Genomic DNA, 14,913 nt, shown 5'->3' with positions numbered 1-14,913 from the left:
TATTATGGCTGATTTTATAGATTTAAAGACTAAGTGAATGAATTGACTATTGGACCTACGATTCTGAAGTCAGAGTTATCTAACTACCACAGTTACAAATTTCAAGACAAAGTGATTTTACAACTGCTTCTTTAAGTTTAAAGAAAATGTAATATTGAAACTTCATTCAAGATACTTGTTACTATGGGTTTGAAGACAACTGCCTCTACGTATTTCCAAATTCGCTGTTGCTTTCATGAATATTTTAGGTATATAATTCCAATTTTTGTGAACAGCAAGAATTAACGGATTTAGAGGCTAAGTAATCTTTTGGCTGCATTTACGAATTTGAAAACTGTATAAATGTTAAGAATGAGTAATATATGAATTTTACAAAGACGTTTCTAAAAATGGCTTTTAATGATTTAAAGACTGAGTGTTCTAAATGATACTCCTATAGTATTAAAAATTTGATGATGTTAAATATCCTTTTATGTATTTCATTAATAAGCAGTTAAATAGCTCTTGCTACGTCTTGAAGTATGGGTAATGTTACAGGTGCTTCTATAATTATATTACACCGTCGCGCCAAACATGCTCGCCTTTTCAGCCGTGGGGGCGTTATAATTTGACGGTCAATCCCACTATTCGTTGGTAAAAGAGTAGCCCAAGAGTTGGCGGTGGGTGGTGATGACTAGCTGCCTTCCCTCTAGTCTTACACTGCTAAATTAGGGACGGCTAGCACAGATAGCTCTCGAGTAGCTTTCTGCGAAATTCAAAAAACAAAACAAACAATTATATTACAATAGTGAGTGACCTATTTTCTCTCACCGTGATAGTTAAGCCTGAATGATAAAGACTTCTCTGTAAATTGTAAAAGTAAGTCATCTAACGGATGCTTTTATGAATTAGAAGGTTGATTGTCTTACAACTGATTCTATGAATGAGTGATCTAACAATGTACTTATATAAATATAAAACTAATGATTACTCTGTTTTGTGAATTTAAAAAGCGTGTTGAAGATACAGATACTTTTATGCATGTCAATACTTAATGATCTTGTAGCCGCATCTCTAAATTTCCAAACTTAGTGATTTAACTGCCGCATCTATGAATTTCGAGTTAGATTTTAGAGTTACTTGTATAAATTTCACAAGAAAATACATAATATTTGTTTCTATGGATTTGAAAACTGAGTACAACTGTATTTATGTATTTTCATACTTAATGATGTTTCTAGGATATTCAAGACCAAGTAAATTTACAGCTGCATATAAGAATTTGAAATTAAGTGACCTACCTGTCATCTGTTTGTATGAATATTAAAAATGTAAAAAAAATATCAGTTGGACAAATAAAATAATTTAAAAGAAAAGTTTGAACAAAAAATTTGAGATTTAAAAGAAAATTAATATGAAGAATAAATTTAATTGAAACTATTGGAAATGTACTGAAGAAATAGAAGAGTCAAGTAGAAAGAGTATCAGGTACGATTTCGTTTAATTTCTAAAGTGAATGAATAAATTTGCTAACAACAAACTCTTCGCCTTGTTGTAAGTTTAAAAGGATCAAATTCACATCTGTAATGAACCTTCTTACTAAGTCTTATAAACTATCAAACCTTACAAGCTAACTTGCTCTACAGGTCTGGAGTGACACACCAGAAGGAACTTTCCAACTTAAAATTTAGTGTTAGATATATATGACGGTTCATTATAAATCTATTTATTTTATAATGTGCGAGTGGTAAATTAAGCGATTTTAGAAGCGATAGTTATGGCAAGTTTGCTTGCAAAACTATCTATGAATAATTTGTTGCTGGTTAAATTGCTGTGAATCAACGCAATGTTACTCGAACATTTAGAATGTTTCTCATTGTTTATAGAAAGTTCTAGGCCTCAGTTGATGAAGATATATACATATATATATAGGCGACCTGTTTAGTGAAAATGAAGTTAAAGATTTAGTCAAATATATCTAAATTGTGTTTGTAAGTTTAGCCATAAAAATGTATAGTCGACACTCTTATGGTGTTATAATCGCAGACTTTATGGTGTTAAATGGAGTAGAGAAGAATAATTTGTCTTTTCAAAGGTTTTCTAAAGTAACTGAACCAGCTTATATGGAATTTGACCAAAAAGCTACAATTAGTTAATGTTCCGTATGCAGTTTTAATAACCAATAATATAATGAACTTTTGTATATACTTTGACTTGTTTTGAATACGTTATTTTAAAACAGGTGGATTTTGTACTGTCCGTTTATTATTGAATTTTATCACCAGCAACTAACAGACACCTTCTGTGAAAGAATCCCAGTCGATATAAAAACTCAACATAGAGCACCAAAACCTATGACTACTGTATATTATTCTTCATCTGGAACATTTATAAATTCCACACAATACCTATAATGTTAAAGTACAATTTGAACTAGTGTTCTTCAAACAGAAACAGTTACACCGTCCTGATATAGGACTTCATCTAGTCCAATTTTTGAAACATTTGTATAAACATAACCCAATTTCGATCACATAGCAGGTTTTCGGTATCAAGAGCACACTTTATATAAACTTTTACAGTTTAAGTACAAATAGTAATTTCTAGCTCTATTAAACTTGTTTTTTTTTCTAAAATTATTTTGTAACTTTACAAAATTTATCTAGTGTAATAATGCTCCCGGACTTTCAACTCTAAAAACCGGGTTTTCATATTCGTGGTGGGCAGAGCACAGATTGTCCAATGTGTAACTTCATGCTTAACATCAAACAAACAAAGTAGTGTTATTTTCAAAAGTATTTGATCTTTATATATCAGTTGCATGTTGCATGAAAATGGTATTCACCTTTTGGATAAGTAATGACACACCAATGTAGAAGTTAAGGCCTTTTCTCTTTTCATTCAACATACAGAGGTCGTCGCTCAAACCAAATGAAATTATTGTCACTCAAACAACACTTACGAGTACAGGAACTGCTTAGTGTTTGAAAATAAACTGTAATCATTAGAGTGAGACAGTAGGAAGAAAATATCAAATTATACAAGTAGAGCCACCCTAAGCAGATATTGTATTGTCGCCCCATCTCCTATACTATCAGTATCCTATACTATTCTTAACTTTTATAAGTAGGAACCAACTTTATTTGTTTGTTTTGAGTTTCGTGCAAAGTTACAAACAGTCTATCTACACTAGCCGTCCCTAACTTAGCACTGTAAGACTAGAAGGAAGGGAGCACTACCGTAATTTATAACACCTTCACGGATGAAAGGGCGAGCATGTTTGGTGTGAAGGAGATTCGAACTCTTAACCCTCAGGTTATGAGCTGAGCCCTCAAACTACTTGGCTATGCTGGATCTAACCAACTTCATAACCATTTTGTGCTTATTACATTTTAGCCAATTACAAGGCTTTGGTACAAAAAATATAACGTCTTAAATTAAGGATTTTTTAAAGTAATACTTTTTAATGCATTTTTCTTGTCGATTATTGACTATCCAACAGGCAAAGTAGTTTTGATGTTAAAATTAACACTCCTACGAAATTTAAATTTTGTATTTAAATGAAATTGCGATTTCATTTAATGAAATGAAATCAAATGAAATGGAAATTTCATTTAAATACAAATTTATTAGCCTAATATTAATAACCTTTCAAGTTGCTCTGGGGCCTATTAGGCCCCACTTTTCGTAGGAGTGTTAAAAATACTTTTGTAAATCAGAATATATTCAAATTTTACCTGTAACATCTTTATAACCTTGAGACCAAGCAATTTTTAAAGAAATACTTTATATCTTATTTGCTATTTTCACTATTGCTTTTTCTGTACGGGTTTGATCGATTAATTAGGAAATTAATATAAACTATGCTTTTCCATTCTAGAATGACTACAGATTATAACAGAAAAACACAAATGCATATTCTGTATATCGTAATTCTCATACTATCACATATATATGTATATATAGATATTTATTATTTCTGTTTTGTTAAACTTTCAACCGTGACTGAATAACATTACAGATGCTGCAATGATGTAGTGCGCGTGCACTGATATTATCGTATCTAAAAGTATGACACTAGTCTTTACAAAATGACTTGTCTTGGCTGTGTTCGAGGGCTCCAGTATTATGTAAAATAACAGTCACGTTTCGGTTATAATATATGTGTATTTATATTATTACTAGTTGCAAATAAGTTCTTAAATTTCAGTTATTTTTTTAAAAATATATAACAGTAAACAAAGAAGTTTGAACATTATACTCGTTTAACTTACTAAGCCTTATCAAATTTCGCATGTGGAGAAGGTACAACAAAATATTGTTTAAAGTTTTTACATATACATTTTGAAATAAAAAATAATAAATTACTATATAGACACCACAAAATCCTACCATAATGTGTCAAACTTGTAACCTAACTGTATTTGGATATAAGAAAAATATGATTTTTCTAGATACTCAAGTCTCCTCTTACCACTTGGAATATTTCATGAGGCCGAAAAAACCACCAGGAAAACACAGATTTCGATTGGTTATACATATGTCATAGGGCGAAGTAGTAGTAAGTAAGCGTTTTGAAACAAATGGAAGAAGTGGACTTTGGTTAATTCACTGAATGTATTAATATCTCAGAAAATAGAAAAGATAGGAGGTTATTATCTTAAATTCAAACTTGTAATTTGAGTATCTAATTCGTAACAAACCACAGACTTTGTATTTGTACATCATAAACATTTAATTTGAACCAATGTTACACTCAACTTATCACTTGACACACAAAAATCGATATTTAGGATTTTTTTAAAAAAAAATACTTTTAAACTAAGAAATTAACTAATATATATTACTAATATTTGAATTATAATCTATAAGTTGATACCAAACATATTGAAGTACATTCAAAAAATTATATCAATTGTTCAATAAAATTTTCAACGCAGGTCTACAAACGCAATAACATGGTCTTTGACTGGTTGTCATAGGTAGACCTGTGTTGGTAAGGTTAATAAAAACACTCCAACATTATCATGATTTCATATGAAAATTAAAATATCTCAGACTATAAATTAATGTATATACTATTGTCGATACAATGTTTTGGAGCAAATCCCTTCCTTAGGTATGACTAACTGAACAGTAAATCCGTAAACAAAAACATTCTAAATCGAAGATCGCTTTGGCAATGTAACATCTAAACGTATGTAGCAACGCTGGTAAACGTTTGAAACAATAGGAAGTTAAATACATACACACACTCATGTGTATACATATATACAAAGTGCATATACATACATAATGTACGTATACATAGATAGACCCAAATATATACACACACATACACATATATATCTGCATTATAGTTTTAAAAAGTACTAATCTTGAAATGGGAATCTGGTAAAAGTGAACTTAAGAGTGGTTAGCAAAAGTAACAAGAATATAAAATAAAAATATAAAAAACAAGTAAACAGAAACAATTTACTGTATAAAACTTTCAAAGAAAGGATAAAACCAACGGAGAAATATTACAAAAACTATAACCTTTATTTATCCCATCGGAATAGATAATTCCCAGGTCAAAAATTATTTTATTTTCTTCTAATTCACTGTTTGGTTTGTTTGTATGAGCCTTCTTCGAAACAAGTATTTTCAAATGGTCAAGGTTATGGTTGTGAAAACCAAAGTGTCGGGCCACTGGTTTGTCTGAGTTACAATTTATTGCGTCGTTGAAATGTTCTCGGGCATGTTCTGCTAATAAATTACTAGTTCCCCTTATGTATAATTTTCCACAACATGAGTAAACAATGGAACATGTGACGCATTTTGATGTGCAGTTATACTGATCCTTGATGTAAAAAAATCGATTTAAGATTCTATGCGAATGTTCTTGAGTCAGTCTAGGAACGTTTCTTACAGCATATTATATTACAAGGATAGCTATGTACAATAAAATGTGTGTCTGTTTAGATAAATGTTTTAAGGTCACTATGAACTACATACTTTCCACTATTGGTTTGTTTGTTTGTTTTGAAATTTCGCGCAAAGCTACTCGAGGGCTATCTGCGCTAACCATCTCTAATTTAGCAGTGTAAGACTAGAGGGAAGGCAGTTAGTCATTACTACCCACCGCCAACTCTTGGACTACTCTTTTACCAACGAATAATAAGATTGATCGTCACATTGTAACTCCCCCACGGCTGAAAGGGCGAGCATGTTTGATGGAACGGGGATTCGAACCCGCGACTCTCGGATTACGAGTCGAACGCCTTAACACGCTTGGCCATGCCGGGCCTTTCAGCATTGGTATCGTGACGGTAGAAAATTATAGGAGGTCTTGGTAAAATGTTTAATGGTATTAGATTCCTTTAAAATGTGAAAATTGTTTAGAATAATGTCTTTAACTTGTTTGTTGTATGTGAGGTAAAGAAGCGGCCTGGTACAGGAGAGTTTGTTTCCATGAGAGATAAAGAAGAGTTATAGTATAGATATACATCAGCGTTGCGGACATTTTACAGGATATTTTTGGGTTAGTCACTTCCCCATGGGCCATAATGCTTCAGCACCCACCATTTCACCTACTGAGTGAGGTAACACTAATTGGCGTGTGGGGTCCCTCAATTCTATTTCTTTGGTAGTATTACAGTGTTTATTCTGACTTTTCCCTTTGTTTTGTGCAGGTTTCGCATGGAACATGGCCGAGCAAATCAATACACGAGTAGTTCACGAAATATAGTTAAAACGTATTATTGCTGATTGTCGCTTAATCATCCTATTGATCTAACACCGTGTTTGTTGGGTTTATATCGGAATTAGGTTTTCTTCTTCTAGTTCTTTTTCATGATTCCTTTATTTATTGAAATAGTTATTGACGTTGATATTGTTGCTGTATCGTCCATTAACGTTGCTATCACGCCCTGGCCAGGTACGTATTTGTTAACCGTGTTTTTGGTAAGTGGTAAACTTTATATTCCAACTGCGTGAATATTCATTTAATACATTGTTTTGTTGCTGTTTTTCGTTATACAACCATGAACATAGCAACTGTTTGTTTTGGTCCATTACAACATCCACCGATAACAATATTAAAACAACAATCCAATGAACAGTACTGTCTATAAATTTCTGCAGTGTTTATCTATAAAACCCACTTTTAGGCTCCTTATTTTTGACTTATTAACCGAGAGCACCTTTCCTATTCCTAAAGTTGAAAACACAGCAGTCATATTCTCTCAAATAAAATCAGCATCTAAAAGCGGCCAAAATATATGGTTAGGCTGCAGTTAGTTGTACTGTGTAAATTCCCATTCAAGACTCGTCTTTTCTCTTTAATAATCAATTGTTTTAAAGTTTTATAACATGCAATGAACGTTTTCAGTATTATTATTTTTACCTTATTTTTATATTTTAATACATATACATATACACACATATAAATATATATATATCCAGAATTCGACATCACATAAACTGGAAGTTAATTGGAAGTGAGATTTACTAAGCATGTTATAAACCTATGTTTACCATCAATGCAACTTAAAAACCCACAGTATATCTATACCAAATATAACAATTTTAAACACAGAACAAACATCAGCAAAAGCGAGATAAAAGAAGCCATCTTAATTGAACAAAACAGCCCTGGTCCGGCATGGCCAGGTGGTTAGGGCACTCGACCTGTAATTTGAGGATCGCGGATTCGAATTACCATCACACCAAACATGCTTACCCTTTCAGTCGATTTTCAGCTCAAAGCCGTCCTTTAACTAGCGATCCAAATACATCGTTTAATTTAGATATTAAAACCACCATTAACAATATGAGTTTTACTTTCTTCCTAAGATTAATAAACCAGAGAACCCTAGTCGCCCAATTATTTCCGCCTGTAATTTCGCCTTTTCTTTATAACGTCTTTAAGCCCATCGTCTCGTCTCTTCTTACTTAAAAGACATAATACACGCATTCAGAACTTTCACTAATTTCCAGTTATCTGATAGTGAACAGTATCTATTTGCCATGGACATACAAACGCTATAAGCATCAATTCTCCATAACGATGGCATGGAATCCCTTAAATATTACTTGGATCTGCGTTATTCACAAAACCCTCTACGTGTACTTTATCCTAAACAGATTCTACTATAATAGCATAATAGCATATTTTACCAATAAAAAAGGTGTTGAAGTGGGTACCAGAATGAGTCCTCTTTATGTTTCATTAATTGTTGGTTACATAGAGAATCAAGTTTTTCTACATTTATCACGGAACACCTCACAAACTCTTTAGAAACTTTACACTGATGACATTGTTGGTGTTACCAAGCGCACCCTCGTGTGATTTAAATCATTTTTTACAATTCTTTTCCTCCTTCCATTCAGTGCTTACCTTCTTCACATAAACAATTTCATCCAAAAGCTTCCCTTTTTTAGACATTCTAATCTTTATTAAACATTGTCATTTATCGACTTCAGTATGCTACAAACCCACTGATTCCCATTCTTACCTTCGCTACGACTCTTATCATCTATGTCACATGTTTCTGTTTCTTCATATTTTTAATTCCTCAGACTGCGCAGATTTTGCAGTGAAAAAAAAATCAATTACAAGTGACGATCTGAAGATATAAAAATTTCTTTGTCAGCTCGTTTCTACTCCAAATCTTTAACAGAAAAAGCAGCCCAAATCTCTCATTCTGTAAACCCGACAATATACCCTAAAACCTAAACCCGAGTCTAGAAACTATCGAACACCATTTATGTTTACTTACTATCCTAACACCTCCAAAGTTGTTCAAATCATTAAACAAAACTTCATCATTCTCACCGACGACTACATAACTTTCAAAATTTAAAAAATACAACTTACCAGTCAGAGACGATAAAAATATAAAAACATTTATTTTACAGTGTCCACCAGTGTGAACCCGGCTACAGTCTGTTGTCACAGAAAGAAATGTTTCACCTACCAATATATTAACACCATAACATCCATATCTGGCCCCAGTAGGAAATTTTAAGTACAACAATCATTTACTTGCATTTCAACGAGACTGATATACTGTGTATGATGTAAAAAGTGAAACATGTTATACGTCAAACGGGTCACCGCGTAAATTATCGTTCATGTGAACATTTCTCTTATAAAAGAAATAATAATGATACAAAACCCATAAGCAGACACCTTAATAATCCTCCACATTATATGTCCGACTTATCCATACTTGGAATTGCTATAAAGAAAGAGAACGTTTCATATTAAAAACTAGGCACTGTTAATCCATTTGGAATGAATGAAGATTTCTTTTTCCTTAAACTTTATCCTTTCCATTTTTTACACTACACTTCATCAATACTTTCTCACTCTGACATTTGGCGTCTACAGTCTTTTTGTTCAAGGTTCACTCGTTTCCCTTTAGCTCATTCACTATAGTCATCCTTATATTCATTTCTTTTCACAGTGTTTCTTCACACCTGTTAAGTTCAAACACCTTTTATTATTGTATTTCTTTGAACAATATTACCTGATGCACGTGTTCATTCATTTTCTTGCTTTGTTTATTTATCATGATTATATACACATATAATTTTCTTTAGCTCATTTGTAGCTTCAGGAACATGTTTCTGAGTCTTCGAGCCACGTGTTATTATTCTTTCAACCTAACCCTTATACTAACAGTTTCATTGTCGCTAGTAATCTAATGAAGGGCTATTGCCCGATGCGTCGTTTTCTTGTTTTATTAATAAAGTTATTTTAATTGGCATTTCTCACCACTACTTTATTCTCTAGTATTGTTTTTAGTCCACGTACTGAAAGTACAAAATTAAATGCATAAGCTACAAAATTGAGAAATAAATGTTTCCTAATTTAGAGTCTCCGTTGATTAAGGCGTGCGATTCGTAATCTGAGGGTCGCGGGTTCGCATCCCCATCGCGCCAAACATGCTCGCCCTTTCAGCCGTGGGGGCGTTATAATGTGACGGTCAATCCCATTATTCGTTGGTAAAATAGTAGTCCAAGAGTTGGCGGTGGGTGGTGATGACTAGCTGCCTTCCCTCTAGTCTTACACTACTAAAATAGGGACGGCTAGCACAGATAGCCCTCGAGTAATTTTGTGCGAAATTCAAAAAACAAACAAACAAAAACCATTGATTAAAGAGTTTTTTTTTCAATTAAAAAAATCTTAGTAGTGTGAAAAACCTTCAATTCATAAACGATTTAAATTTAAAAGTGGATCGATACTTTTATTTTCATGATAAATTTTAGGTACTTGACTCTAGGTTAGGTTATCTCAAACTATGTCTTTAGGTTTATTTCTTTAAATCGCCTGGCATGGCTGGGTGGTTAAGGCGTGCGACTCGTAATATGAGGGTCGCGAGTTTGAGTCCCCATCACACCAAACATGCTCGCCCTTTCAGCCGTGGGGGCATTATTATGTTACGGTCAATCCCATTATTCGTTGGTAAAATAGTAGTCCAAGAGTTGGCGGCGAGTGGTGATGACAGCTGCCTTCCCTCTAGTCTTACACTGCTAAATTAGGGACGGCTAGCGCAGATAGCCTCGTGTATATTTGCGCGAAATTCAAAACAAACAAATCATTTCTTTAAATCATACAAATATTCACTATACTTTGAAGGTTTTACGGTTCTTTGCACTCTCGTCACTAAATTCATAATGTATGCTAAAACTGAAACAGAAAGACTGCGATTTATTTCCATAAACTAAAAGAAACTCTGAGTTGAAGACTACGTTTACCTGCGAGATGCTAAATCGTTCGACAGTTCACGCTAAGCAATTTGATTGTGGGCGTACATGTTGTCTATATTGTTTATGATGGACATCATTGACTTTATTTTTGCGTGGTGAATCTTGTGATTCATTGGTGAGTTTTACAACACGTGTTTGAGCGATACGGGTTGGTTGTGATAACACACATGTATAAGCGTAACTGCAACTGGTGGAGCAAACGGAAATTAAAACAACATATATACACAGATCAACCGGAAAACAATTTTCGCACGGGTTTTAAACTTCCATAATTTAAAACTTTTAATGGAAAAATAGTTGCTTCCTCTCCTGGAAAAGGAATTCTCCATGGGGAACACGCAGTTGTCTATGGAAAGGTAAGTTAAATCATATTTATACCCTTTGTTTACATGAACACTTTATGTACTTGTAAATTCAACATCAATTTGAAGTTCAAACGCAGTTGAGTTTGTAAGGCTAGTTTAACTATTAAGAGCTGTTATGTACTTAGTGTTAAACACTAAGTATAACACTGATAATGAGTTTGAAAGTAAGTGATACTTTATAACTGTGAAGATTTAGTTACTTCAGTTTGAAGGATGTAATAAGAGACCATTTACTAATATAGGTTACTCGATTTTGCAAATCTAATGGGATTCAATTACTATAGACTGGTAGTGGTACAGAAATGAAAACCCGTAATTGGTAGAGGAGAGTTTCTGAGTATAATATGGAAGTATATAATTCAAATATCTAGATTACCAAATTTGTTTCTTCGGGAAAGGCTCAAAATGATGGAGCAAAATATAACCATTGGTTACCTACCAAAATTTTGTTTTAAAGCATGTTTTATAAAGTAAGAAAAAAGTCTTTGTTTTAATGTTTCATAAAACCTCACAAATAAATGTTGTTTACAAGAAATGTGTTTTAATTATAGGTATGTGAAACATAGATTTGCATTTTGTGTCTTTAATATGTTTCTTCATCGTGAACTATTGCAAAACGGTTGAATGTTTTGTTGCAAGTAATGATTGTTGGTGAAATATGGAAAGCATTATTTTGAATTTAAGTTGGACCAGATAAATACTGTTAATACAAACATGTGTATTTAGAAAATCTGAAAATTGTTTAACAAATAGAAAATGTGGAAAGTTCAAATATTACCTATTTATCATGGTTGTATAAAACTTATGAGCTCTCAGTTTTAATTTTATACAAATTTATATCTTTTGTAAGTCTATTTTATCAGACTTCTGTGTCTTTACACCTTAAAAAAATGAGTATAATTTTTCTTACCTCCAAGGTCATTTATTTACACTACACATTATTACAATGTGTATTACAGGTAAAATGTGTAATATGTTATGGATTTTCATGCCTAGTACTTCCATACATGAAGCTCGCATATCTTCTTTATTCAAACAGCCAATTTCAGCCTCATATTTTTGGCACACACATTCTACAGTGTAACAATGTCAGTATTTTTTGCATTTACACTGCAATGTTTTACAATCTTTCTTTGCTCAGACAGACAATGATATTTAAATACCTGTTTGTAAAAATTGGTTTTGTGTAATATAATTATTCTTTATTGCATAAAAAAATTGAAAAGAACAGTGTTAGTGTATCTTCTTGTATGTAAACCAAGTATAAATTTTACACTGTTTTAAAGTGATATGAGATGCTTGCCTAGACATTTGTGAAGTATTAATATGAAATATTCAACTTCAGCCTAATTACTTTACTCTAATTTGATCATTGAACTTTAGATAAGGTTACCAGCTGTATATTTTGCAGCCATGTGGATAGCTACTGGTTATGAGGTAGTGCTCACAGTAGATTTGAGCACTGCCATTTCAACATGCAGAACAGTTTTTTCTTAATCTGCAAACCTTAGACATCTACTTGCATATATCTGTGTATCCACACTGGTATAAGCAGGGTAGCTGGTATGAACTGACTGCTAATGCTGATAATCAACTGAAATGCAATTTTAACCTGTTTTATTTTCTAAAAGAATCACATGTGGATACATCAGTTGATTATATAATTATTTGTTTATGGTAAAAAGTGAGCATTACACTGATGTTGCTATAACTGTAAGATGCAGTTTTACAGTAAATCTATTTGAGAAAGAAGATGCAAATACTAGTGGTTATATACAAAATAAAAAGATAGTCAGTCAAATGTTTCCAGTTTGTTATGCTATAATTAATTGGCATGCCATACAGTTGCAACCAATCATACTTGTTCAAGTGTCCATTAAAAAACATATTTCTTCTAATAGGATTCTTATGCAATAATTTTAAGTTAGGGCTGGTCATTCTGTTATGAGAGGGGAGGAGTGTTGTGTTTATTCTGCATGAAATACAACAAGAATAAAGGAGACATGTACTCATAAGATTTTACAGAGGTACACTTGTATCCGTGATGATGAGAAAACCCACTTGTATAGAAAATTATATATGTAAAAAAATGGCTCGTATGGATAGAGAAAGCACTATGTAGAGTAGCAAACAATGTTTCAACCTTCTTTGGTCATCGTCAGGTTCACAAAGAAAGAAAGAGGTAACATACAGACTTTCTCTACCCATACCAGTCATTTTTTTACATATATAAAGTACTTTTGTATGTCATTGCTCTTTATATACTTGTATTTCAACTTTACCAACAGAATTGGCATAGGTGTCAGTATTTCAAAAAGAAAGTGGTATTCTTAGTTTATGAACAGGTTTTTTTCACAAACATACATATTTTATCTTACACATTATTGTAGATATTTTTCACTGCTCAAATTTGAAATATTTTGAATGTCAGTCGATGGAACTATTTCTGATTGTTGAAGAAACTGTGGAAACCTATGAGATGGAAAGTGTTTAAAGGCATTATTGTTTTGGATATTGCCTGAAGAAAATTCTAAAGAGAACCTTATAATTCTCATTCAGATCAGTGGCAATAACTTCTTTAGAGTTCTAAATTACAGTGCAATTTCAAACTTTATTAAGTTCATCCAAGAAAGTTGGTTAGATATTGCTAACTTGACTGGTTTTACTTCTGATAGGTCATCAGTACTAATGGGCAGGTGAGCTGGTATTTTACATATATATTTCTCTACAAGTGGGTTTTCTCAACATCACTGGTATTTTGCTTTGTTGCATGACAAATTTCCATTGCCTATAAGTTTTTACTGTGTATATCACAAACTGGGCACTCTCTTGGACAGATGCAATCATACCTGTTGAATATATTAAGTAGATAGAACCTATTTTGAGCCAATTATGGAATTTTAAGCAAATTGTTCAGAGAGAACAGCATCATATCTTAAATTACAGATGTAAATAAAATGTATGAATTTCAAAAAAAGATGCAACTAAAACTCTTAAGATTTTATTTGACGAAAATATGCAGAGTAGATGGCTGAATTTGGAAATATCTATGAAAGCAGTATGTAATGATTATGAAGCAGTTTTACAGTAAATCTATTTGAGAAAGAAGATGCAAATACTAGTGGTTATATACAAAATAAAAAGATAGTCAGTCAAATTTATTGGTGTTATTTATATCTTAAAAGAGGTTCTTATAGATCTGTCAAAATATTTCTAGTATGACTCATTGAATGTTTTTAATTTGTGCTAGGTCAACCATCTAAAGGAGATATTGTGTACATTTTTTGAAAAGATGAAACACTACTTATCAAACTGAAAAACACTTTGACTCTTTTATGACACTAGGTCCTGAAATGAATTAGAAGTGTACATTTAATCAATTACCTTTGAGAAGGTAATTTTGAATTTTCTATTATTTTCAAGGGCATAAAGGCCAAAAAGAAATTCATTGTAGGGCATTGAGGGCTAGTACGCATTAATATTAATAGAATAAAAATGAGTTTTCCAATTAGTTTAATAAATATGACATAAATGCTTTTTGTTGGAGACTTGGGAAGCTGGCTCATCCTTCTAGGTTTTGTTTATCAGATAAATATTAACTCTAACCAGTTAGATGTATGAAGTAACAGTGTATCAGTTTTAAGATATAAAAAAAATAATGTATTTTTGAAATGCTCTCTTGTAATGGGAAAAATCAACAAAATAAAGCTTTAGACTAGAAATAACAAACAATAATTCTTATTTTGTTTTTTATGTTTATATTCAATTTAGCTTTCTTCATCATCTCTCTCTGATGTTTTTGCCTCAGAGA

The 14,913-nt window shown here is 32.3% G+C and overlaps 1 protein-coding gene across 5 annotated transcripts in view; it reads left to right on the top strand.

Annotated features, from left to right (window-relative positions):
- The first annotated feature begins 10,877 nt into the window (after positions 1-10,877).
- Positions 10,878-14,913, top strand: part of Mvk (Mevalonate kinase) — a 65,442-nt gene continuing 61,406 nt past the window's right edge. For 4 of the 5 annotated variants that reach the window (XM_076511366.1, XM_076511368.1, XM_076511367.1 and 1 more), the window contains exon 1: positions 10,878-11,093. The gene's annotated coding sequence lies outside the window, so the exon portion shown is untranslated. The remainder of the gene's footprint in view (positions 11,094-14,913) is intronic. The other variant, XM_076511363.1, reaches the window with a different exon arrangement.

This window comes from Tachypleus tridentatus, chromosome 7, assembly GCF_004210375.1.
Source record: "Tachypleus tridentatus isolate NWPU-2018 chromosome 7, ASM421037v1, whole genome shotgun sequence".
Lineage (NCBI taxonomy): Eukaryota > Metazoa > Arthropoda > Merostomata > Xiphosura > Limulidae > Tachypleus > Tachypleus tridentatus.
Note: the sequence above shows the minus strand (reverse complement) of the source record. Positions and strands in the feature narration are given on the sequence as shown.